The following is a 26875-nucleotide window of genomic DNA, read 5'->3' as shown; positions in this document are numbered from 1 at the left end:
ACGCTTTATTTTGTGCTACAAAGTGTTAAAGGAATGAACCCTGCAAAAGAAATCATAGCTCTGTGCACATGTCAATTCCAGGAGACCTTTGCCTTGTACAGACTGTTGTGTACAAGAAACTAACTATGGCTGCAAAACAATATTGGGAAGTCAGATGGCAAAATCGAATTTGAAAGGAAATGCTAGCAGTTTTCACTACATCTAAAATGGGCCTTGCAGACTAAAGGGGAAAAATGCCCTTTTTTTAAATAAAGTAAATGGTTGAATGAAAGTACACCATTATCTAGCAATGTGAAGGGGTTTGTTGCTAGTGAAAATACACACATGGGCTATTTTTATTCCACAGGCTTTTTTTGATTCAGGACCAAATAAAAGAAAATAAAAGTTTTAAACTGACTTGGCTAGATTTTGCAAGCCTCCAAAAACAAGTTATTCCAGTTGGCAGAGCTAAGGCTTCCCCCAACGAAGGGAGCCACCATAAACTTCCAGGACACGAACGTGATAATTGCTAGGTTGGAAAACTCTAAATGACCAGGACAAAGAAACTTCACATACTAATCAGACTTCAGTCTGGGCAGGGGCCTCTTTCAATAGAAATTCTGGGACATCAAATTGGGACATCAAATTGCGAAGTGGATAAGGGGCAATAAACCTTCAATCAAACTGGAAAAACCCATCCTCCCTGTGGGGGATGTGACAGTTGGTGGCTGCTGAAGAAAGAACAAAAATGGTCCAGTGATAGACAAAGGACTTCCATTTGTTTGTAAAGACTTTTATCTCTGCAGCAGGACTTCGTAAAAATGTAAACATTTCACAGTTTAAAAGTGATTTTGTGGTTTATAATTTGAGACATTGTAGAATTCACTGACCCCTTCTGAATAGAAATGGCAAAGAATCAGGGATTACAAGTATAGTATCCATGATGCCAATGCAAATTGTTATACTTACATCCCTTATGGTAAACCACACATGTGCATAAAGTTATGGAATTTTAGGCCGAATCTTTCATACTCAAAATTACCAAAATATGTAACCTGCTCATGTAATTGGGTAATATGCCACAACTGTACAAATGTGTAAATTCTCTTATGACTGATTTTTGGCAATAAGGTCTGTGGAAAGTCTTTTCACATCATAAAGTACAACCCCTAAACTGAGTTACATCCCAGGGCAGGCAGTCAACATTGATTGCCCAATCCAGTTGGTAGAGACGTGTTTAGCAGACCCTGCCCAGCGATATAATTCGATGATGTCACTATGTATTATAAATAAGAGTCCCTGACAAGACTCTGGACAGACACTTCCTGATTTTCCTGTGCCGGCGTTCCTGTTCCATCCATCCAGATTCCAGACCCCACTACAGTGCCAAAGCATTGCTGACCCTACTCTAGGGCCCACTGCAAAACCCAAGCATAGCTGATTCCTACTCCAGCAAGATTATTGATCCAGAAAAATCCACTAAAAAATCCCAAATAACCAAAGGGAAAGCTGTGGTACCTTTTGCATCCTGAAATTAGACTGGCTTCCTGTCCACTAACTGCATGCCCGCTGCAATCCTGCCATCCAGCTGACCTTTAGTATCCAGTGACCAGAATTGCTATTCCGCTGTCCTTGCCATCCGGTGACCAGAACGGCCCAGCTGTTTTCTTTTGCCAGGCGTGCAAAAATCCCAAAACTTAAAGTGAACTGTGAGTATAATCCTTACCCCATAGAAACCCATAACCTATCTTGTCTTGCCTTTGTCCTTATCCCACTCTCTAAGCCATCCTATCCTTATCCTGATAACTTGATGAAACTGCTAGAATTATCCTTGCATCCTGCTCGTGACTTTCTAAAGTACTAGCGCCATCTCTTTTCAATTGTGTCTTGTGTAATTCTAAGCCATTAGTCATATTTCGAGTAATCGGACTGGTTTCCGCCAGGGTTGGGCGCTGGGGTGACAGGGTTGAATTTGCGAATCAACCCTGGATCTTACTGTGTCTATCTTTGGTGGTCTAGTCTAAATGCTCTAGTTTTAGTCTAGTTTAGAGTAAAACTGTTCTTGTCACAACTGATTTCCTTTCCTATTTCACCGCTTAATTTTACTCAAAGCACACCTTTTTGTATCTTGCATAATTGATTCAGTTTCATAGCGAGAGACCTATTTTTAAGTCTAGAGTGTCCCTGTGATATATATCTATCCCCAACCCAAAAACCGCACTTCAAATCAGTGTATTTCACCCGTTTTTATTAAAAATACCTTTGCATAATTTAAAGCGGGAATTGAAAAGAAATGCAACTTTTACACGTGTCATTTGGCTGAAATCTGTTTTAAACTTTCCACTCAGTTTTCAATTGTATGCTCCTGGTAATCCATTGCTGGTGATTGTTAGTGTCTATGCATTGTTGCACTAGTGAGAAACTGTATTTACCTTAACATTTTAACCGCACATTAATTATTTATTTGTCCATTTCCGAGTGTCATTTTACAACATTGCAAGGGGTTTAAAATCCATTTTCCACTCTTATTCTGTGATGTAAAGTCAGATTTTTATTCTGTCTTCTCTTCTGCCTCTTATTCCTGATTACCTGCTGCTTCTTTCTGTCCAGTCAGAATTTGATGATCTGTGGGTTGAGGGAACATTGCAGGGGAAACCGTAACTCGTGTGCTATCCTTTCTAATTCCAATCGTGCCCCTATTCATGTGTGCTGTGTATCTGTTCTACTAAAAGGTTAACCAAGTGTTTTGATTCCAATTTAATTGTGATTATCACCCCATTGGTGATTGCTGCCCCATATTAAAATTGTATGATTTATTTTGAATGTTAAAATAAATAAATAAATAAATATTGCATTTTACCAACCAGCCTGGTTCATGGTCCATTGTGACCGCAGGTATTTGAAAAGGGGGTGTGATACGAGTTGTGTACCATCTCAAAATTTAATCTGCTTAAAATAAGGAGAAAAAGCATCTCAGTTGGGCGCTACATACTAGGCCGAGACCAAGGTGTGTGTCGCCTGATTGAAATCCTTAACAGGAGACTCATGCCTGACTAACATCCTGAAGGACTCACTGGACATTCTCGTTCCTTGTATCCCTAAAATAATCAACATGTCCTTTAGGGACTCCGCCGGCCCGGTTTCGCTGAAGACCGTGTGGATAACCCCCTTAATGAAGGAAACCCCACCTGACCAAGCTCTACCCAAAAACTATCCCCAATAATTAATGTTCCCTATCTGCTGGAAATCATGGATAAAGTGACTGCAGATTTTCATATAAAAAAACTGAATCCTAAATGTCCATCAATCGGGCTTCAGAACCCAACACGGTACAGAGACTGCACTTGTAGATCTGAAGTCAAACATCACAGGGATCATAGAACTGGGTCAACCAGCGCTGCTCATGTTGTTGGATCTATGGTCAGCATTTGATTTTATTGATCCTAATCTGCTGCAAGAGATGCTGAAAAATACCACAAACTTCTCAGAAATGGCATCCAACAGGATTACATCTTTTCTGGGCCCCAGAACATCTAGAGTGGCTGTTGAAAATGCTCAGGCATCTCCTATATCATCCACTTGTGGAGTGCCTCAGGGATCCTGCCTCTCTCCAATCCTTTTTAATATCTATACCAGGACTTTCCTCGACCTCCTTGACAGACTGGGTGTTAAATACGCTAATTATGCAGATTATGCCCAGGTACTAATTGAATTTACTGGGACACACTCGATAGACATGAATATCCTAAAAAGAGTCTACTCGAAAATCCATCTATGGATGGACGTGAACTCATTGGCTCTGAATAAAGAGTAACAGAACGTCTCATTATTGCATCTGGTTCCCGCTTGAAAAAACTTTATACACAGTACTCCCACTTCTGTATCACCGGTACGCAGATTCTAGTGAGTAAATCTGTGAAAACCCTTCGTGTTATCCCTGGCCCTGAGCTATCCATGAAACAACATGTCTCCCAAATCCGTTCGTCATGTGGCTAAATGACTAAATTACTCCATCAAATCTGACCATTTCTTTCCATAACAAACAGAGCCTTTTTGGCCACTGCACTAATCAGACTACTGCAATGACCTGCTCACTGGCACATGACAGGCAAATTTGCAGTGATTGCAAACCACCCTGAATGGAGCTGTTAGGGCCATCTATGGACTGTCCAAACGCAATCATGTCTCATCTTTCAGAAAAGCACTGCACTGGTTACCCTTCAAGCAAAGAATTAGGCATAAGATTCTAACACTCAACTATAAATGCCAAAATCAGGTTGCTCCCCAATACCTAACTGATAGACTATCCTTGAGACAATTGGCGCGGATACTGCGCTCTACTGAGAACCATGCCCTGAATAAACCATGATACCATCTAGAAGAATTTGGCAGGACAAGCTTTGAAAGTCATACGCAGAGAGAATGGAATGCTCTCCCTCTCAGCATAAGGTTCTCTTAATCTCTGGCAGCCTTTAAGAGAACAGTAAAGACCCTCCTGTTTCATCAGATTAAATCTCTCTCCTCCTTTTCCGACTTTGACTTCTCTGCTCTATTCATGCCCTGAGGCCCACGGGTGTGTAGCGTGTAACATAAATGTAAATAAATAAATAACTTTAACAAAATATTAAATATTAGTTACCTTTCCTGGCCTGGCAGCATTCACTATGGTGTCTGTCCATTGAGGCTTCAGAGCTAGGCCATTTATGACCCTTGAGAGGCCTGGTTGTCATGACAAATGTTATTTGAGGTTTAGTTGCTCATGTCAACTGTGAACCCAGTCCTTTGCCCCTTGGGTGATTACAGCAACTTGCTTTCACAAATGCCATACTTCATGTCTGAGTAAGGGTGAAGGCATCCTTCAATGGCAGACCTGTTTGATGAAAATGTCTGATTGCTTGGGGAAGTCTAATGTGGGCCTGACTTTGAAAATATCTTCCCTGTATCTTTAGGGAATTCTTGGATAGTCCCAGTGACAAATGGAGGCTGTTAAAGAGCAGCATTTGGTTTTGTCCCAAGCACTGTTTTTGGGAACAAAGAGACCATTTGGTCCTTCACTGAATCCAGGCAGTGCCATAAGGTTTATAGCCCAGCCTAAAAGACCTGGTTTCATTTCCTTTGAACAAACATCGACACAGTGTTGTTGCTGTGGTGAGAGAAAATTCAGTTTTACTATCTAGCCCAAAGTTGCTGGTTTCATTCACAAATGTAGCATGCAGTCACTTTCTTTATCATATTTCCATGTTTTCTTCTTAAATCAGGGGCATCATAACATTTTTACAATCAGGATTCTGTGGATAAAATATACACATCAAGTCTCTGTATGTATCATGAAGAAAGCAGAAATAATGTAATTCTCACTTCGATGTTCACTTTTTCTGGAAATGCTGTGTTTTTTCATCCCAGATTGACAGTTCTATATTGAATAAAGATTGCTGTATGCTTCCAACTAACTGAAAAGATTCATTTGTCATTAGGCACATATTGAATGTTGGCTTTGAGTGAGTATTTGGCTGAAATTCAGCCAAAATCCAGCTTTTTGGTTTTGGCCAAATACCTCATAGAGTAGTCTCTCGAAGCCCAAAGTCTGGTCCACTTTCTATGGGGAGAAAGGATAGCTCGGGGGTAATGCGTTTGCCTTGGAAGCAAGACAGCACAGCGCAACAGAGATTAAAATCCTGATCCTGCCCTTAGAAACCGCTCGCTGGTATTAAGTGCATTATAAAAGAACAATTATGATTATAATTATGATTAGCTATCTCTCTGTGTCTGAGAGAGAGGGAGAGGCAATCATAGAATGCAGGCACATGAGCCAAGTAAGGTCTTTCCTTATTGGCTGTGGCGGCCTGCTCCCCTCGTCCTCCTGAGCCACAAGGTAAGTCCCTACTGTTACTAGGGGGTTGCTAGGCTTTGCCCTGGCAGCCCCCTTTTCTGCAATTTACAAGGACCAGCGATCCCCCCAGGTTGTTGCGACAAGGATCCCGGGCTTTGCCCTGGCAGCCCCCGAAGGCCATTTAAAATGAAATGCAGAAGTGGGGGCCACCAGCGCAAGACCCAACAATCCCCACATTTGTTGCTGAGGGAGGAATCGTGCCTTGCCCTTGCAGCCCAGCTGGCATTTTTTTTTTAAATGCAGCAGCTGTGGCCTCCTGGGCAGGAAGAGACAACCCAACCCCCCCACCCCCACAATTGTTGCTGTGCGGTCACTGGGCATTGCGTTGGCTGCCACCAGGCCATTTAAAAACAAAACACAGACCCATGGGCTGTGGCGGCAAGGCCTGCTGCATCCCCTGTTACACATAGCTTTCAAATACAAAACAATATGGGGGGGCTACCTGGGCAAAGCCCACTGACTCCCCCCCTTTTGCAACAATTGGGGGTGTGGTTACTGGTCTTTGTCCTCATGGACCACGCATTATTTCGTCTTTTTAAACTACTATATGCCCCTCCGAATACTTGGGCCAACTATTCGGGATCTGCTGAATAACAAAGTCACTATTCGGTACAGCCCTACTTGTCATTTACTCTGGACCAATAGAATTTTTCCTGTAGGTGGGCTGCTGATATCAGAACATGTCCTTGCATGTGTGTTTTTTCAAATGCTTTGCACAGAATGCAGTATGAATATTTATTTTTCAATGTGAAGTGATCATTTGCCTCCTTTTCTTTGTATAGACTTCCTTACACTGTCAAATGGGAAATCAGTCTGCTAAACTCTTTCAGCTTACAGTTGCCTGAATCTCATCACATGTTGATGAAGGACTGTCGGATAAAAGAAAGAAAATGTAGAAAATTGACTGATGAGATCACTCGCCAAACATAAAGTTGCTCTAAGAACTCATAGAAGAGCTGTTTTCTATGCTAAGGCCTTTCATTCGTTTGCAGAGCCCCTCAAACATCTTCACCCCAAAACAATTGAGTCTACCCAGTGTTGTGCTCTATGAACATATCAATATCAAAGAAATGCTGATATTTACCTCACACATTTGATTAAAGGTAACATCACCAGTAAGATGGAAGATGACATCACACATGATACAATCAATGACCAATCAGACTGTTTTATCACAGTGCACGTGTAATCAAATAGGTACACAGGATCCTATTTATATGTACCACATCTTACTCCACCAATAGGAACATAGATTATATTATAAAAGAAGGATAAGATGGTAAACTTTCTCTACTTCCACCCCTCCTTCTCCCCCAATGATTAGACACCTCTGACAGATTCTCCGGCACTACAGGTCTTGACAACATAGACTGCGTGCAACATTCCAAATTTCAAAAAACATTTTTGTTTAATACATAATATTTAAATTAAAACATAAGATACTACCCACACCTAACACAGTGTACAAAACTACCACTAAAACCTACAAAATCTAAAAAGCTAAATTTCAAATAAACCACTTACAAATGGACACAGACGAAATCACATATCACAGTACATAGAAAAAACCTAAATGTGTCACTAGAACAACATATAATTATATGATTATTGTAGGTTTTAGTGGTAGTTTTGTACACTGTGTTAGGTGTGGGTAGTATCTTATGTTTTAATTTAAATATTCTGTATTAAACAAAAATGTTTTTTGAAATTTGGAATGTTGCACGCAGTCTATGTTGTCAAGACCTGTAGTGCCGGAGAATCTGTCAGAGGTGTCTAATCGTTGGGAGAGAAGGAGGGGTGGAAGTAGAGAAAGTTTACCATCTTATCCTTCTTTTATAATATTATCACAGTGCACACCTGCCCATATGATGTCTTCAATCCACCATGCTCCAACTCTATCACTCACCCAGCCACTCACCTACTCACCGACCCATCCACCCATCCGTTCACTCACTGATCCATTCACTCACTCATGTACCCGCTCATGAACACTCTGTGGCAGCCAGCTCTGACTAGCCACTCACCTACTCATCTGCTTACTCACTAACAGTTATAGTTAACACCCTGGCACTCACACATTTACATGCACTCACAGGTTTAAAGTGAATTTGCACTGCTGAAAAGTGACTTTTCACTGCCGACACAAACCCTGATTCATGGAACCGTGCAAAGTGTGTTTCTGCAGTGCAAAATCCGGGCAAAGTCAACGCATAGTCATTTTGTCACTTTGTCTCTCTCTTTCTTTCTTCTCTCACTCGATGTGAATTTGCATTTTCCTGTCGAAGACGGAGAGATAGAATATATACACACGCCATTATCCTTAAATGTCCGTGGCGTCCTATTCCAGGCAGCTTCTTTTAATCATTGCCACGCTTAGATTATGTTAAGTATCTGTCAGCTGCTCTTGGGCACATCGTGGAACGTTAAATGCAGACGCAGACGTATGTATTTAGCGGGGCACTGAAAGACAAATGCAGCGTTAGATGTTTAGCATTTGTCAACAAACTAATAGAAGCACAATAGATGGACGCAGGTAACGGATGGGTTACAGATGGTCTTAATTCACGAATACACACAATTCTCAGGATTCAAGCTACACAAAAGCAAAGCACATCTGACAGCAAAACAATTTCTCCTCAAGTAATTGAATTAGTCCCAGATGGCATGTTTTCCAAAATGAATTGATCTGAGGGAAGATTCTGACAGTGTCTGATAATCAGAATGGGGGCAGCTTCGTGTGCTCCTGCTGACGCGCATATGAGTTCATCGTAATTGTTAAAGATTATATATTTGACACCCCAGGGCAGACGTATAATTTTCGAATGAGTTCTTCCCCCTCTGTTCCCCCCCCCCCCCCCCCGACTTGGCTTTTTACTGGAATATCAATAAACAATGCTAAGTTGTAAAATAGTTGTGAACATAAAAATGAAACAAATTCTAAAGCTGCGGCTTTTGTAAACTAGGCCGCTCCAGTGCAAGTGAATGTTGGTAATTTGACTGGATCACATATATGTATTATGAAAGGCATGGCTCCACATATGTGCACACGCACGCGCGTGTGTGTTAAAACATAAAAATATTATAGGTCGCGAATTCCATTCTAAGAGCTAAATATGCATCAGTGCAATAAAATGGTGCATCACTGCACACATCTCTCAAAAGCATGCGCCGATAACCGGAAGGTTGTCGTTTGCAATATGCAGCAAAAGTCTTGAGGTCCTGTGATAATGTGCACACTGCGCTGCCCAATGCAGCCATTAGTCAGTCAATGCCTGCTAATGAATTCGGGCACAGGAGATGTGGCGATGCACGTTTATACCGGGTAAAATCGTGAGTTCTTCCCAGTGAATTTGCAAATATGCTTTGTTTTTCTTTGTGATATCCGTTGCCTGAATGGAATGTTGTAGTTTGTAGATTATGCAATGAAGAATGCCCAGATTACATAGAGTAATCTGCATTACCCATTGCCCTACTCATCCTCGCCACAGACTTAATCATTTGAGGTGCTCCACCATCACATAAGAATTATTATTATTGTTAAAATGATTCTTAGACTTTCTTCTACCTACAGGGAGACTCCTCCCCTTCCGTTACAAAAGCAAAAGAGGAGGACTTTGTTTGTCCTGTTCTTATTCCAAGACATGCAGCTGCAGAAGTAAACCCCTGTTTATGGGGGAGTTCCAGAAGAACTGTGAACGCAAAGAGTAGAACCAGAGTAATGGGATAACATGTAGCTGAAGTGTTTCCCCCACTGCCCTCTTCTTCGTCCACATCCTATAAATTTGAGGGATACCCAAGTCAGGGCTTCGGTGCTCAGACAGATCATACAAAACCCTTATGTGACCGCAACAAAATTAGGTGTGCACCCCCTGCCTGGCCCCTGGGTGTGCATCGACAATTAAGGGTGTGCCCCCTTCTCTGCTGGAGGGACCCATACATTGTGTGTGCCTCTTCCCTACAGGAATGTGGCAATAATCGTGTGTGTATCAGTGTGCGTGTACGTGTGTGTGTGCCCTTCCAATTTGGGGTGCAGCAAAAACTGTGTGTCCACCTCTTTCTATTGGGAGTGCACCAAATATTGTGTGCACACCCCTTTCCTGTGGGAGGGCATCACAAAATCATTGCGAGCCCCCTTGCCTGTGGGAGAGTGGCAAAAGTTATAAATGTGTCCCGTTGCCCATTGGAGTGTATCAAAGATGAGATGTTCGCCCCCTTCCCTGCAGTTGGTTGTCAAACATTAAGACTGCACCCCTTCCCTTCGGGAGTGTGGCAGAAGGTGTGGAACGGCACCTCCTTCCCTACAAGAGCACAACAAAAATGTAATTGCTGGCAGGAGTGCAGAAAAAATTAACTGTTCAGCCTCTTCCCTCCAAGAATTTGTCATGAAGTCGGTGTATGCCCCATTTTCGGTGGAAGTGTGGCAATAATGTCTTTTCCCTTTTCAATGGAGGAGGGGTACAAATTGTGTATCTGTACCTTTCACTGTGGGTGTGCAGCAAAACCTCTGTGTGACCCCTGTGAGGAATTCAACCATCTGAATGGTGGTTGTGCAGCTCGCCTGGGCTTTGTTTTGAAATTTTTAATTAAATTGAATGATGGTAGATCAACCTCTGTAAAATGTGTGGGGCTAATCCACCCACATTTTGCTGTGCTCACAGCACAACATACATATAGTTGTCCCTTCTGTCATATTTAGTTGGAATATGACAGCCAAGAGTACATCAAGGCATCTCAGAAGGGGGAAGGCAAAACCTTCCTCCTGCCTTGGCCAGCCTAATTAACTACCAAAGGCTCCATGGATCCTCCCTGTCCTTTATTAGCTGCTGGTGGCAGCTTTGCACACTAATCTGGTCACAGGACTAGCAAAAGACAGGAAAACCCCAACAAACTTCGATATGCACTGTGTCAACCTGAAGCCAGCTCCCACCTCTCAGTTTGATGGGCAGTGACCCGTCATGTCTGGGATTATGTGTTTACAGTAGGCAACCCCCATAGGGGGACCCCATTCGGAAGAAACAAGTATGTGGATTGATGGAGACAGAAAGTCTGTTCTCGCCGTGGCTTCAAGGGAGCCCTGCTGCTTTAATCAGAAACCACAGAGAGCTCCATTAACAAGAGAGACGCTTTGATCCACAACAGACAGGAAGATGGGTGGGACTTAGTATTACATGTTTTCAACCCTTTACCTTTTCTGTTGCAAAGCACTCTGGTTATGACCTCATGCATACAGCAGATTGTTGGTAGGGACCCAGGATTGGTCCATTAAGTTAGGCTTAGCCTACAACAATCACTGTGGCCCATGTGACTTTAAAAGAGGGCTGAGCCCCTCTTTTGGGCAGATCATCTGAAGACTTTGCAAGGAGTAGCAAGAAGAGCTCATGTGTACCCTGACTGATGGTACAATCTGCTTTACAGCTTCTATGTTGGAGTGTGACAAAAATTGTGTGTGCACCCCTTCCCAGTGGGAGTGCATAAATAATTTGGTGTTCACCCCTTCACTTTAGGAATGTGTCGATCCAAGTGTGCCAGCTAGTGAGTAAAGATCCTTGTGAGCCCCTAGTTTCAAGCAATCCACAACACAAAGAATCTTACAAATCTCTCAGCGCGTACCTCTTCGTACTTTCAGAAACTCCAAGTGTGTAAAATGGCAGCTGCCTTCCCTATCAACCCCTACAATGTAGGGATCATCAGCAGGTATGGGAGTGAAACCTTCCTTAGTCCTGCAGTTCAGGTGCTCCTCATGTGGGAGTGGATCTCTTCTGGCTTATAATGCCACCGCTCTTCCTAGCAGTAGTCACCCCAGCTGCCACTGTCTGCACTCACCACATCGAGGCAGCCTCCACTTCCAATGGCCCCTTTGCTGCCTCGTTCACCAGTGGCATTCAAGGTGATGTGGTGTGCCAGCGCCTCTTTCATCCGCTGCAGCACTCTAACCAGCCTCAGAGTTGGAGTACTCAACACTGCGGCTGCTCGAGAGTTTATCCCACTCTCCATTTCACTTCAGCAAAACTGTGCCAAGGAACAGAGCTCTACAGATGAGTCACCTTCTTTGATGGGCTTGAGAGGACCCGCACAAAGTTTGCAAGCAAGTAACCTTATCAAGACTTACCTAGTCTGCCATTTTCCATGAAATACAGATACTATTTTACAGATGTTAGCAAAAATAAAAAATAAAAATATTCTTTACAGCGGTGCCTAAAATCGCTCCTGAAATCAATACATAAAAGCCCTGCCAAAGCAACTCCATTACCTGATTATGTAAGAAAGATTTTTTGGCTTCAAAAATAGATAATTCGTCATTTGCATTTAAGGTTTAACAATTCTAACAATGTCCTCTCTATTTGGTGTTCTTCTAACAGCTTTCTGCTTTAATAAGTATTTGTTTAGCCTCCCTAATCTGGGTGAAAACTAAAGGGAAGATTTCTTCTTAGAGGCAGGCCTTTAAAGTGGCACAATAGTATCATCAATATTGAGAAACGATGATAAAAGGCCATCTGTGAATGCTCTGCAAAAGGAGTTTGTGTTAATAATGATTTGATTGAGTTATTTTAGTAATTGTGTTTGTATCAATTTAAGTTTTTTTATGGAAAGCTGCTCTAGTAGCATAAGATAATTGATACTCTATGGTACAATTGTAATGTGGTGGTCAGTCCATGAGACTTGTAAGGTGTAGTCGTTCAATATAGAAATATCTCTAAAAACACTAGATTGAACAGCGGAGCTTTGAATGAGTGGGATTGTAAGGGATATTATTAGACTGATGCCCAATAAGAATCTCTTTAAGAGATTTTGCTTCAGTAGATTTCTGGCTTTCCAACCAGAGATTTAAATCCCCTAACACTATGAGATTTTTGGAATCTAGAGCTTCCCCACAAAGCGATAGGTCAAGATGATCTGAAAACACTTTCGCAGCACCTGAAGGACGGTAACCCCAACCGGCCCTAAATGCCCTCTCTTTATTTAGTTCACATTTTAATAATAGATATTTTGCTGTTCTGTGCCATTCATAATGTTGAAGGGAGCAACTTCAAAAATACTTCTATAAGTAGTAGTAATGCCAACCCCACAGCCCTCGGAATCGGTCCAATTAAGCCACAAAATAATATAGTTTGAAGGAAAACATGTATGAAAGAGGACCTCACGGACCTCACTAAACCAGGTTTCTGTAATAAACAACAAATCTAAATTGAGATCCACTATTATATCCTAAACATCTGAGGTGTCGACAACAGCTGACCTCATATTAACCAAAGCACACTTAATATGCACATTTGATACCATAATTGAGTGAGAAGAGGGAGTCCCTAGGTTTTTATTCACATTGAGTTTACAAGTATAAATATTATTCATACGGACTTTCGAGAGGGTGCAAAGGGGAATAATGCCCCTGACAGTATTTAAGATATGAGTTGATGTGTTCAATAAGTAATCATGGTTGCAAAAGTCCGCAGCAGATAAAGGGCTTAACCTACAACAACAAAGCATAGAATAAGAACAAGATTGAAAAAAGAAGGGGAAGCTAGCAGGTACTTACTTCCAGAGGGTCAGAAGTCCTGTATAAGTGTACACACTGAACTGGCTAAATAGCCTTTACGTCAATGCTTTTTGCTGGCACAAGTAATTAAGCCTAACAGGCGCAGGACAACAAGTCACTGACCTGCTCCAGAAAAGGAATGCTGGAGATTATAGTGTGTCTCTGATCTACTCAAAATAATAAAAACAAGCAATATTATTATCATCTCAATCAATAGCTGAAAAAGAAAAGAATGCCTACAGCCCAGAAGACACATGTGAATCACAAAAATATGTAAATACAGAAGCTTACACAAAAGCTCTGGCAATATGATGAAACATCAAAAAAAGAGATAGTCAACAGATATCTCTCTGGGCCCCTCTGGGCCAGGCTTGCCTATCGGGCAGATTTGGGGATGGTCTGGGCATGCCTCATGATATAGTGAGAATGCTCCCCCACTGGAAAGGTTAGCTCTGTGTGTCAGGCCTTACTCTGCAGGTGTGTGTACGCTACTTCTTTATCAATACCCATTCTCTCAGGTGATAAAAAATGTTTTTTGCAAAAGGTTCCCTGGCAGCCTAGCAGCATGATCAAAACGATATTTAGCATGTTCCCTGTAGGTCTTTTGTGTGCAATGGTTTCAGCTGACTACCCAGCCAAGACTAAAGTATTACAGCCACACCCAAGATTCCCCTCAATAATGCTAATTAAAATGTAGCCCACTAACTGACCCTGCTTCTATAGGAGCATTCAACAAACTCCTGTTACACACCTTGTGCAAAAATGTTCCTCCAACAATATTTACTGCATCAAATAGGAAGTGATAAGTTAACCTCAGTCTTGGCCTCTGCCCCACTAATATTTAAGTCTAGGAGATTTCACCATTTACTATCTGCAATGGGGCGGTCGGAATTGCCATTCACAACACGCTATCTCTACTGCTGAATTTATGCAATCCTCCAATTAAAAGCATTACATTACTAAACTGCTGTGGTTATTTTTGTTTTGTCTGTGCTGACTTCCACCCTTGAGTCTGTCTGTATCCCTGCCTGCCTATCTATCTATCTTTCTATCTGTGTATATATCTATATACCTATCCGCTCCTCCTTAAATCTCCTTAAATCTCCAGGAAATTCATCCACTCCACAACCGCTCTAGGGATCGCAACACCACCTAACTACCCTTCACTCGCAAAATAAATTGCTTATAGGGTCATGTTTCCATAGCTAACGATGGAGAAGATGAAAAGTACACAGCAATCCCTTACACAGGCTGCCTGTTTGGTTCTAACACAAACATAACTCACTACATCACATGCTGTATTAATTGACCTGGAAAGTGGTCCTTTGGAATTAATCTTTGTAGTCGGTTTGGGACTTGTTTTGTGTTGGTCTGTGAGACAAAGTAAAACTCAACGTAAGCATTCTGGGATAGTACAGTTCCTCATTGATGCACTGTTTTAGTGTCCTGTAGCTACTGATGGGTTGTTCATTTGATCTATTGTTTAATTTGTGGTTCGTTAAGCATTGGGTGACAGTGGTCGGGTTATGGTTGCTTTTGGGACCATAGCTGGTGAATCCTATGTTTTGCGCTGCAAACATAATGCCCCTTAAACTAAAGCTTTTTGTTGGTGAATTTCTGTAGATTCATTACAGACGTTTAATTGTAACTGTTCAAAACACTTTTTTTCTCCTGAATTTGTTTTTATTTATTTTAATGATGTATGCTGAAAAACTCGCAGTGCACACTGGGAATGGCATCCACTGATGCCCAGAGGCCAATTGCCTAGAGCACCATGAAGCCACCCATCGTGTTGGCTGGCCATAGCATGTGCCCATGTGTGGTGCGCACTGGGCATGTCCTGTGGCCACAAGCAGCAGATTCTGTCCCGCGGACATGGCCTGATGTAATGCCCTGGTTTCCTCCAAGATCCCCATTCTGCCCACTTTTCCTGATCATTTTGCCTTCCTCCACGCCCGGCGATCCTCCTTGAACACCAAAGTGCCCACAGACACCCTGCTCGGTCTAACCACAGCCCATACCCATGGTTCACATGTTCGAGCCTGATTTCAGACCTCCCAGGTAGGCTCAAGCCGGCTCTGAGACCCAGCTCCAGTTCACAGATTGGGCTCAATTATTCCAAACCAGGACTTGAAGTGCTTACACCAGGTCTAATGGTAGTCCGGGAGCCAGGTCAGCAGGCCTATCAGCTGAAACTGGTGGGTTTCTTTTTTTCATTTTGGTGACACATTCATCCCTCTGTGGGCCTGTCACCCTAAAGGAACCAACACTCAGTGACAACTATGCATTGCTCATATCGTCACACATGGTTTCACAAATAACATCTATGTGCTCAGAGTTCCCGCTGGACATGAGTGTGAGGAAATGTCATCCCTGCTGGCATGCAAGCCTGAGGTTTTTTTTTTTTAACTACGTATAATGTTGCTGGTTTTTCGTTCTTAGAAATTGAAGTCTGCCAATCAGGCCTACAATTTCTAAACGCTCCATGCAGAAAAAGTGTAGTACACGTGTACTCTTTGCTGGACCCTGCCTGCTGACATACCAGCAACTAATGCTCCATGCAGAAAAAGTATAGTACACTTGAGTACACTTTTCTGGACCCTGTCTACTGACATACGAGCAACTAATGCTCCATGTAGAAAAGTATAGTGCACTTGTGTACTTTTTGCTGGACCCTATTTACTGATATCCAAGCCATTGCCGTGTGGTTTGGCAACATGGCAACCCCAGAGTAGCATTTACATTCCTGAAGCCGCCTTCTGGAATCCATACTTTTCCAAAAATCCATGAGTCACTTTTACAGCGAGCATCCGTGATTAAAATTACAGTTATATATATATAGTTGTTGTCACAGATAGCCTCAAAAATCACCAACTCTCAAAGATAGTTCTAGGTTTTTTATTTGGCTAGTAGTCCAGGGGCTCTCTAAGGGCCGTCCCTCTCTATCTAATCTGCAGATGGTCAGTCCTTCTCTAACCAGCAATCCCTCAATCCCAGGTTTGTCACTAGAGATTGGTTACCCTATTGTATGAAGCCTGTTTTATTAAAGGTGGTAGCCTAAAGGGAAATGGCGTATCTGTCTACCTTACTCTGGGAACAATCGAGGTGGTCTCTGGCCATAATTCCCCAAAGGTAGTAATCTGTAAGGATAGGTGCCTTTCAGTTGCTCAGCTCCCACTTGGTCTCTTCCTGTCATGCCCCCTGTCCCTCCACCTACTTCTTTCTGTCTCCCACCCTTCTCTCCTCCTACTCCCCTCCCTCCTAATCCACGCACCATCTCTTCAAGCTCTCCTTTGCATTCCCTGTTCTATCTCTCTGATATTCCTCTCTGCCATCCTCTACTATATTCCTAGACCTCTGATCTTACCCTCTCCTACTATGCTCCACACCCCTACTACTCTCTCCATCCCACATTACTACCTCCTCCTCTACACTACTCCCACCTCAACACCACAACTACTCCCTCTTCCATGTTACAACTACTCTCCGCTCCACCCTACTACTACTACTCATCCTTCCACTCTACTGTTACTCCTGTTTTCACTTTAGCTACTAATTCCCTCTACTCTACTACCACTATCCTCTCCATCCTACTACTCCACCTCCACATTCTCCTCCCACTCTTCCACTCGCCTTACCTTTCATTCCCTACTCTATTAATCTCACTTTAACACCATTCACACACTTACAGCTAAGTACCACTTTCTCTCACTAACCAACACTTCACCTTGCACGCTCCTTTAGCAATTCCCCTGCATGCTCTTTTCCACTGTCCTTCCTCCGTCTTGTCTTTTAGACATCCTTTTGCCTCCTTGACCTCACCCAAATAACCCACACCTTCTTGTCCTTCATTTAAGCCTCCTCCTTCCCCCTCAAATGGCGAATTCCCAGACCTGGTTCACCAGGCCAACCGATGGCTTCCTTTCCCCGTCCAGGAGGTCCGACAAGTGAGTGAAAACATAAAAGGGGTCTTAACCCCAACCCTTTCCAATATTCTGGTCTGCCAGGTCTCACCAATGATGGTCCACTGTAACAGCAATCAATCTCAGTGTCCCAGTTCATGTGCAGATTTTCCGATGTGTTGAAGATGCCAGACTGAAAACAGGACTGCTTTGCAGTCCTGTCACAGGTAACAATATTGCCTTTGTATAGGAATTGCTTGCATCGCAGGCCAAAGCAATCTATGGTCTGCAGTTGGGTCTCATATCTGTTGAAGTGCTGCGAGCATGGAATGCTGTAGTAGCGGGTGCAGTGAATGGGTCCTTCCCTTCGTGGAATTCTGTTGCTTTCTCTCCTGGTCGTGCTGTTTGCTCTTTCTTCCACTGGCGTATCTCTTGGGAAATATTCCCTACGATTAAAAGAAACCGACTGCTGAGCACCATGCACGATAGGCAGGAGGCAAGATAAGATGGCATTCGCGTCATACAGGTAGTTACAAAGAGAAGGGTTAGGGACTTGGGCCCTCCAACTCCCACAACCTGCCTCTTGGAAAGGACTGGCTCTGGGCATCCCTGTGGTAGGCCTCCCACCCCAGGCTGATATGGGTCCCCTTTGCCTCTCGGCAGGGTCAGGCCCTTGAGACTGTGACACTGTGCATCCCCAAAGACAGGTGGCAGTTATTTGGTAAAGCGTAAGTATGAAGGGATATGTGGTTTGATATAGAGGCCAATGAGGAGATGCATTTATAATTGCCACAGTGCATTTGATGTCCCTTATTATTAAATGGATTTCTGTGACTCCTGCAACTCTCAGAGCTCTTGTGGATTCGATCTGAGGTTCACTCACAACAGGTTGCTGGGTCCAGCCCTGGAGGCTTTTGTGCACTCTTCTGGGGAGGCTTTACACCATCCCAGTGGAACAGAAAATAATCCCAGAGGGTAGAGTCGGAGCCAATGCTTCAGATGAAGCTCTTCCAGCACAATGGGGAAGTCACACTGGGGATACTTTTCTGAAGGATCTTTGATCAGGTAGACATTAGAGGGGGCATTTTGTGGAGCTTGGGAAAGGATCTGTCCCATTTGAAAGGGTCCTGCCATCTTGGATGTGTTTAGGGACCACTCCTTCCTGTGCCCCTTCTCAGCTGCCAGTAGACATGGCACTCTAGTAACTGATATCAGAAGGAAAACACGTTTTACAACAGCTAGAAATGGCCCCTTACAGAAGGCCTGAAAAGGACAAATCTGCTGTGTCAAAATGACTATATAAGAGCGTGAGACCCCCCCTCTTAGTTGAATGATCTTTAGACTTGACAAGACATATTTCCTTGGAACCTTTTTTGGGTTAGCAGACTGTCCAAAGTCCCCTGCCATTGGGTGAAGATAAGGATTTCAAGGATGAAGGAGGACCTCCACCTTACCCACTTCAAGGCAACATTTGGAGTCACCTGCTGCTGGAAAGCCGACCTCCTGCTGAAACACCTGGTAACCAGGACTCTGCCCACTGGAAGTGACACACCTGCAAGTGCTCTCTGGCAACCTCGATGGCTGGAAAGGGCAGATGGAGGAATGACATTTCCCCTGAGACCCTGGGCAGGGACCCCAAGCAATCCACTCCAAGCTATTTTCAAGCTGACTCAACTGTTCTTGAGTCATTTGCATGATTGTACAAGACTCAGTGGAACTGCTTTTGCATTCCATGCTTTTCGAACTGTGTTCTGCTAGAGCCGTCGACTTGGGTCCACCTGCATCTTCTATTGTGCCATCAGCGCATTTGCTGATGTCGAACTGCACCATGTTGTTGAGCTCAAACTATTAAACTGCTAAAGTAATGGAAATTGATATTCTGTTCCCCAATGCACTAGTACTATACTAAATTATATGAAAACAGTAATTCTTTAAATAGAAAGTTTATTTCTTGTTCTAATGTGTGCAGTTAAAAGGTGGCTTTGGAGATTCTCAGTGTATTCATTGAAAGACTGAAGTATTAACAACATGTTCTTAGCATTTCTCTAAGAAGACCTACAAGTGTTTCGCTCTAAGAGCTTCCTCAGGGCCTTACATTAATTAATAAAAGCTTAATCTAGTGCAAATTGCTGATGTTATAGTCACATTAACAATATTGTGCACAAAGGTATTGAAAAAAACCAAAAGAATACGACAGCGAAAGTAAACAATAAACAAGTAAGAAGTTATATTGTAGGTGAAAAATTGGTTAAATGATAAGGTAGAGCGGGGAAAAGAAAAGAAAAGAGAAAACAACATAAATTAACATTTCTAATGAAAAAACAAATGCAACGGGAGGTAAAATAATAGGTTAAACAGTAAGAGCAAACGCAAGCAATGAGGTAGGCAGGTTATGAAGGGATAACAACCTTTTTAGGAAAGCACACCTAATTAGCAAACAAGTGAATGTAAGGTCCTTTGGGTAGTGTATCATGCAGTGGATGGGAAGCAGAGTAAATCTTATACCAACTAACGGAACCAACTTCCGAAGGTCCGAAGGTAGCATTGCCTACTTCGGACCTTTATATGAAAACACTAATTTGTGTATTTGAAAACTCTAATTCATATATTGTTTGTCATATCTGTAAATCAGCCTTTTAGTTCCCCTAGTCCTCATCTACCATATATGTACTGTATTTCATTCTATGTAACATTGTAACTAAGCTTTGCATATTCTCGTAACTGTTGCAGCCTGATACCCCCGGGTCCGGTGCGTATTACAAATAATAACACAAACAAACAAACTTAGGAAAATGGCAAAGGTTTCTGTTTTAATATCAATTGTCTTAAACAGGGAGTTAAAACGGACATCGAAAGACGTTGCACAAGCTTTCGGCGCATCATACAAAAACTACATTTATATAGTAAAGATTTGTCATACGCGATGTTATACTATGTGGCAAATAAGAGAAACCTATGGGGGATTGTGATACATTCAAGGGGAACATCTAAGTATACTTTCTATAAGTTGTTGGGTTGTGATAGGACATCTACTGTCAGGTAAACAACGTATACCCACCTCTAGTGCAAGTCATCAACAACATTTATTAGGTACACAATATATCATTCGTTATACGGCCCTCTACAATTGGTTGGCATGCTCGTGCCAGTCTGGAACATTCAGCTCACTAGCAGCACGTAAGCTCATACCTCAGGCACAAGGAGGTGGACTTAACTGTACCTCCCCATCCAATTAGCCCAACATCTCTCATCACCTATGCCTTCTGCCATGAAGATTGTCTTTGAACTTGGTCTTGCAAAGTTTGCTTGTCTCTGGGAATATAAGGGAGTGTGAGCACGCACTATGGTTATTCTCGTTTTCCATGCTCAAATTCTATTTTCATCCTTGACTCACTTGACAGGAGACCACGATTTGGTCCATATTTCAGCATTTAACTGTCTCAAATTAACATAATTTTGCACTCATGATGTTACTTCTTTGCACCTTAACAAGGGATGATTCAGCATCTCACGTTCACTGCCTTCCAGAATATATAATCAGTCTTGACTGCTTCAGTCTTAACAATAGGCCAGACAGCCCTTCCAGACTCATTCACGATCTTGGCTAATTCCTTGCTGCGACACAGCTCTCAGCTCTTCTCTTCATGGGATTGATCTTACAAAATATGTGACACCAATGTCCAGTTTCTATATAATGGTGCTCCAACTGCAGTCTATTCACTACTATAGCCAGTTTCTAAGATTACTTGATCTTCTTGCGTTGCAGCAACTGTACATTTATTGAACAACTTGCATTTTCTGCAGTGCTCTTCACACGTGCAATCTTCTTTTCGCATATAAAAGTTTACTCGGTTCTTTACTTTGTCATCAGTTTCTATAAGATCCATACATTCTTTTCTGCGCCAGTCTGCTCAGTGTGTCACGCTCGTCTCTTGCGATGTCATCAGCTTCTCTTTCATTCGGTTTTATATTCCTTCAGGGAGCTCCTCTCTCAGATTATCATCTCTTCGAGAATACATCTGATAAGGTTTTCTCAATGGATTCCTTTTCTGGAAGATTTGCTGCGGAATGGTTGCAACTGCTGGTGTCAAGCATGGCACAATTTCGGGCTTCCAGCATACAGATGGTTGGGGCTATGACTTCCTCTAGAGGCAATTAGCTGCTCCTCTAGACACATGTGGTGTTTACTCCCAGAAAGAGATTCAAGTCCATATTATCCATTGAGATGTTATGACCAGTCAAAACATTGTTCAGCTTAGAAGTGGTTTGTCACCTGGTTCAGTGGTGCAGCCGGTTGGTTAGTGTGTGAGTAACCCACCTGTTAGCAATGTGAAACGTATACCCTTTTGTGTTACCGGTGCACATTATCTGGAAATCGGGTTTTGATTTGAAACGGGATAAGCTTTCTATTTAAAGAATTACTATTGTCATATAATTTTGTATCATACTAGCGCATTGGGGAACAGAAAACCAATGTCCATTATTATCCATGACAATTGGGGTATACATGTCAATCCTGTAAACCCATGCTGCAAATCTTCATGAGCATAGCACTAACAATTGTAGAGGAGGAGCCGAGTACCCCAACCTCAAGCACCTCACCCATATTACCTATATGTTAGGAGCCCGGATGGGAAAATCATGCGGTACCAGTGAAACTACCGATACCTAGGAGAATCCTGGAGGCAAGGTTCCCATTGAGAAAACCGTACCTGCATACAAGAAAATATGATGGCCGTTAGAATGAAATCCCGGAAGAAGCAGAGCAAATGAATGGTCTAGCTGAATGATGACGTCACACAGAGATGGGGTGAAGTGCCCAGAAGAGATGCAGAAACCAGAGAACGCAGATATTCTATAAGGCATCAAGAAAGTATCAAGGAGAAGTGACAGCTTGGGATCCAGGTGAACAGACTTATGCCATAAAATGGATGAAGACATCAAGTCAGTTTACACGTGTACAGATGTAAAAGAAAAGCAAACAGACAAAGTATTCTTGAGGCTAGCTTTATAGTGAATAGATTGCGCCATGCGCCAATATATACATATATGCATTAAGAATAAAGGATGGATGTTTCTACTATGTGTTATAGCAGAGTTGAACTACAAATGGAAGGTCTCATTCTCAGTGTGGCACAGTAAGAAAACACATGAATTAAAGGTGAATCTCGAAAAGACGAGGCTAGATGAACCATGAAGCCAAGCCAAGAAGCAAGCCAGGTTGGAGTGAGCTGACATTTGATACAGAATCGTGTGAAAGAACAGCTCCTGTTTAGAAGGCACAAAGAAAACAAGGAAGACATAAGAGGTCTATTAAAAAAATAGTATTTTAAAGACAGTAAAAGCTTCAAATCATGGTCTACTGTCATGGGGGAAGGATGAAGTTGGACGAGAAAGATGCTGACACCTACGCATGAGGCCAGAGCGTGCCTTCACGCCGCTGATTCTCCACAGTACAGAACAAACTCAAGGCCGAGCTTCAAAGCCTAATTAACAAGGCTGACCACTGAGGTGATGATAGCTTGATATGCTAATTGGGGGGAATTTGGGGTTAAGACAAGCTCATCAGCACCTCGAGGTCCAATCTGCGTGCTGCTAGACGTAGGTGGAAAGTACTGATGGAGGTTAGAGTGCCAACCAATTGTAAGGGACCACGTAATTGAGGGTCCTATAGTTTTTGTAGCCAATGGTACGTCGTGTATTCAGTGACGTTCGTAGTGGCCATTTTGAAGGAGGGGCTTAGTTGCCCCATCGGATGTTAAGAAACCTATCACTTTCACTCACTATCCCATGCTAGCATGGATCATATACTTAGATATTCACTTAGAGCCTATCACAGTTGTTATTAGGTTTTTGTAGTTTGCCACGTAGGATGACGTTGGTAGTGATGTAGGTCAACGTCAATGATGACAGGTTTTTGATATATTAATTCACTTTTTTATGAAACTCGTTGAGTAAAAGGATTGAGCGAATTCATTGATGTTCATTGTGCTCCCTGTTTTAAACAATTGAAAATAAAACAGTTATCCTTTTTACCAACAAACTGAATCATTTTGATTATTGATGTTTGAGTAACTTCTGCATCCCCATCCATCTCCAGGGTAATTGCTACTCATCTTAAAGGGCTGAGGTTAATCAGTTCACTTGGTAGCAGAGGATGGTTTAAAAAATCCATCAAGTAAACTTTGGAGTCCCGGCAATATTGCACGACCTCTGCCATTCGGCTAACAGGACGTGAAGCTCCCCGTAGATAGTGGTTTAGTTTAATTTGTTAAAATCTTGCAAGTAGGGTGTGATGGCTCCCTCCGGTTTCAGATGGAATCCCCTCCCACAGTCTATGAGAAGCTGAACGAACAGGAAGTTGGAGAGGCGGTAAAAGAGGCGTACGATCCCGAGAGTCGGAAGACGAACATGCGAATGGTGGGTAAAAACTGAGCAGTTTGGCAAAATTGTGTATGGGTTATAAGTGACGAGAAGTGATAAGGGAAAGAAGTGTAACGGAGGGAGGTGGGATACACATAACTCGAGAATAAGAGTGTTAAATAGTGAATAGAAATTGAATTGTGTGAGGCTAAGCAGTTAAGAAATATTGTGAGGAGAGTGCCACGAGAATAGAATACGCCCTGTGCCTGTGTTTTAAAGAACATAACAGAAGCAATCTTAACCTAAAATCCCATAGCGGGAGCATTAGACAACGAGTTCGGTTAAAGTAGTGACTTAAAGAGGTTGATTTAAACTTCATAGGAGTGTTGATTTAGAGGGCAGGACGAGTCTTAGAGAAAAGATCATAAGCGATAAGAGATATATGTGACCGCTCAAGTATATCTGTTTTGTCTGTTCGTTTTATGTATCTGTGTATTGGTGATGATGTAATAGTTGAAAGTGATTGTTGAGAAAAGGAGAAACACGAGGTTGAAACATTTAAGTGATTTTTAAATTTAAGTTGATGGTGTGTTTTTTTAGCAAGATTAAAATAAAAAACATGATTTCAAGGGATTGGAGTCTGCGACGATTGGTGCACGCTCATATTATATTATTTTTCTAAAACATATTTCTCTTAAATCTGTGATAAAAGTAAACAAGTGTTGACAGTCAAGAGTGACGAGTCAAAAATGGAGGATGTTACTCCACTTGTGCGCCTCTGCAAGCAGTTGTCGAAACATACACGTAAGCTTAGACAGTATAGTGCAGAATGGGTTAAGGGAACCGCAGACAAAATGTTTATGCCATGGCCGCAAGGAGGGTCAGTATCGAAGGTAGTCTTGCAGCATATGACGACTTATGTGCATGCAGCGTATACAGGAAAAAAGCTAGACAAGCGACTAGCAAGTTTAGAACTTTGGAAAATATACCAGGAGGAAAGAGAAGAACCGCCTCTTCTAGATTGGATCCTTAATGTATGCAACGAGGGGGGGTGAGGAGCCTTCTGCTCCTCCCGCCCTACGGAAATCGACGGTGAAAACAAGAAAGACGCTGGGTTATACCCATTGAGGGAGCTTAAGGCAGTAACAAGGTATAGTAACCCGGCATATGAGTCACCTGTGCAAAGCAGTGATGAGGTATCAGAGAGAAATACTGAGAAATATGTAATTCCTAAGTTCCCAAGAGAAAAGGAGAGACGCGGCAATGAGAGAAGTGATCGAGCAGGTACATCTTTAGATATAGGAAGAGAAATAAAGAGATGGAATGGAGAAAGAGATAAAGCTGTTGAGTTGGCACTTCTACAGAACGAATGGATGGGTGGACATATTTTGCTTAAACTCAATGATAAAGGCATTGAGGATGTCAGACAAAGAGAAGATCAAGATGGGCAAGATAAAAAAGATAGAGAAAGGGAAGAACGATCGAAAGAAGAAGAGACAAAAAGGAAAGATGAATAAAGATGAGAGCAGTTATATCAAGATGAACAGTTGAAGAAGCAGGAAAAAGCAGCAGATCAGAGAAAAGTAGACAATAGACAAAGGGAAATTGATGAGCGGAAAAGGTTAGAAAGGAAAAGAATAGAAGAGGAGGAACAGAAGTTAAGGGATAAGAGAATGCAAAGACAAAAGGTTGAGGAGATACGGAGGGCAAATGAAAGAAGGGATATGAAGAAAAAGAGGAAGACAGGATAAGGGAGGAAGCAAGAAAGTGTAGAGAGCTTGGTGATGATATAGAATGAAAAAGAAGGCAAAGAGCATGCAATCTCAATTGCCTGGAGAAGGAGGTAAGGAATCCTGATCCAGAAGTAGCACGGGAGGACATAGAGGAGTTCTTTACAGAATATGAGTCATTACCTGGCCTATCCAGTGCAAATCTAGAGGACCAGTTTGGCTCTAGAAGCATTGGGGAAGCAATTGATAACGTTTATCATGACAAGAGAGCCCAGAAAGAATTAAAAGGGAAGGGAAAAAATAATCTGCTTGAGAGTACACAGTTGTATGATACAGAGGGAACCTCATGTAGCACTAGGTCCCCCCAAGGAGTTGTTTTTAGATAGAGTGACTCTGCACAGAGATAAAGAAGAGAAAAGTTATACGAGTTGGGCACAGGAAATGTCAGATGAAGACAGAGACACCTTCCGTGGAGAAGAGAGGGGTGACAAATGTGGTCCTGAATGTTGTTTTACAATGGATAAGGAAGTGAGATGGTCAGATTTAGACGTACCTATACCTCGGGCGTCAAAATCATTGACACAGTCAGATCAACCTAAAGGGCAACCTCATGGTGAGAGGGGGGAATCGCCACCATATGTGAGCAGATTAAGGTCGCTGCCAGGAAGAAGGCGGTGCGGAAATATTGTCCCTGCCGTGAATAGACAGATGATGGAAGATGAGAGTGGGTTTGGGGTTTTACAGTTTCCCTCGCAAGAGAATGGGGAGCTAAACCACAGTACATACCTTTTCCCCAGATGGAACAGGATAATTTGGGGTATAAACTTCTGACTTTAACTTCTGGCACTGGGAAATGGATAGATGAATAAGAAAAGATGACCAGAGGAAATTCATTTGCAATAGGGGACAATAATGGTCTCCTGATTGCCATCCTTGGAGAGAGAGCTGATGACGTTTGGTGCAGAGCAGGGTATGCTGGTGTTACTACGGTTAGCACTGCTCATGACGGAGCACTGTTTAATAACTGCAGAGTGGCTGTCTGGCAAGCGCTTAGAATACTGTATCCAGACACGTCCAATATGGGAGCTATAATGACGAAAAAGATGCAGGAAGCGGAAGATCCACTTGCTTACATTCAGAATTTTCAAGAGCAGTGGAGCTTGGAGACACGTGAAACTTGGGGAAAACCTATACCTGTGTTCTATCATAAATTATCAATATAAACTGGAAGACAAAGCTTGTGATACAGGAGCTAAAATCTAAACCTCAAAAAGGAGGGTAGGGACTAAAATACTTCTAAAAAATAAGCATCATTTTTAATAAATCAAGTTTAAAACAAATGATTAAATTCATAGGTCCACAATACAAAACTTCACATCCAATATAAAACAAGGAATATGTAGCAGGCACAAAATGCTAGCTAAAACAAGTTCAAAAGAAAACACAAGGTACAAATCAGACAAATAGTAATGTATCA

Source organism: Ambystoma mexicanum, chromosome 5p (genome assembly GCF_040938575.1).
Source record: "Ambystoma mexicanum isolate Mex_15411 chromosome 5p, UKY_AmexF1_1, whole genome shotgun sequence".
Classification (NCBI taxonomy): domain Eukaryota; kingdom Metazoa; phylum Chordata; class Amphibia; order Caudata; family Ambystomatidae; genus Ambystoma; species Ambystoma mexicanum.
The sequence above is the reverse complement of the archived record's forward strand: the minus strand, read 5'-3'. Positions refer to the sequence as shown.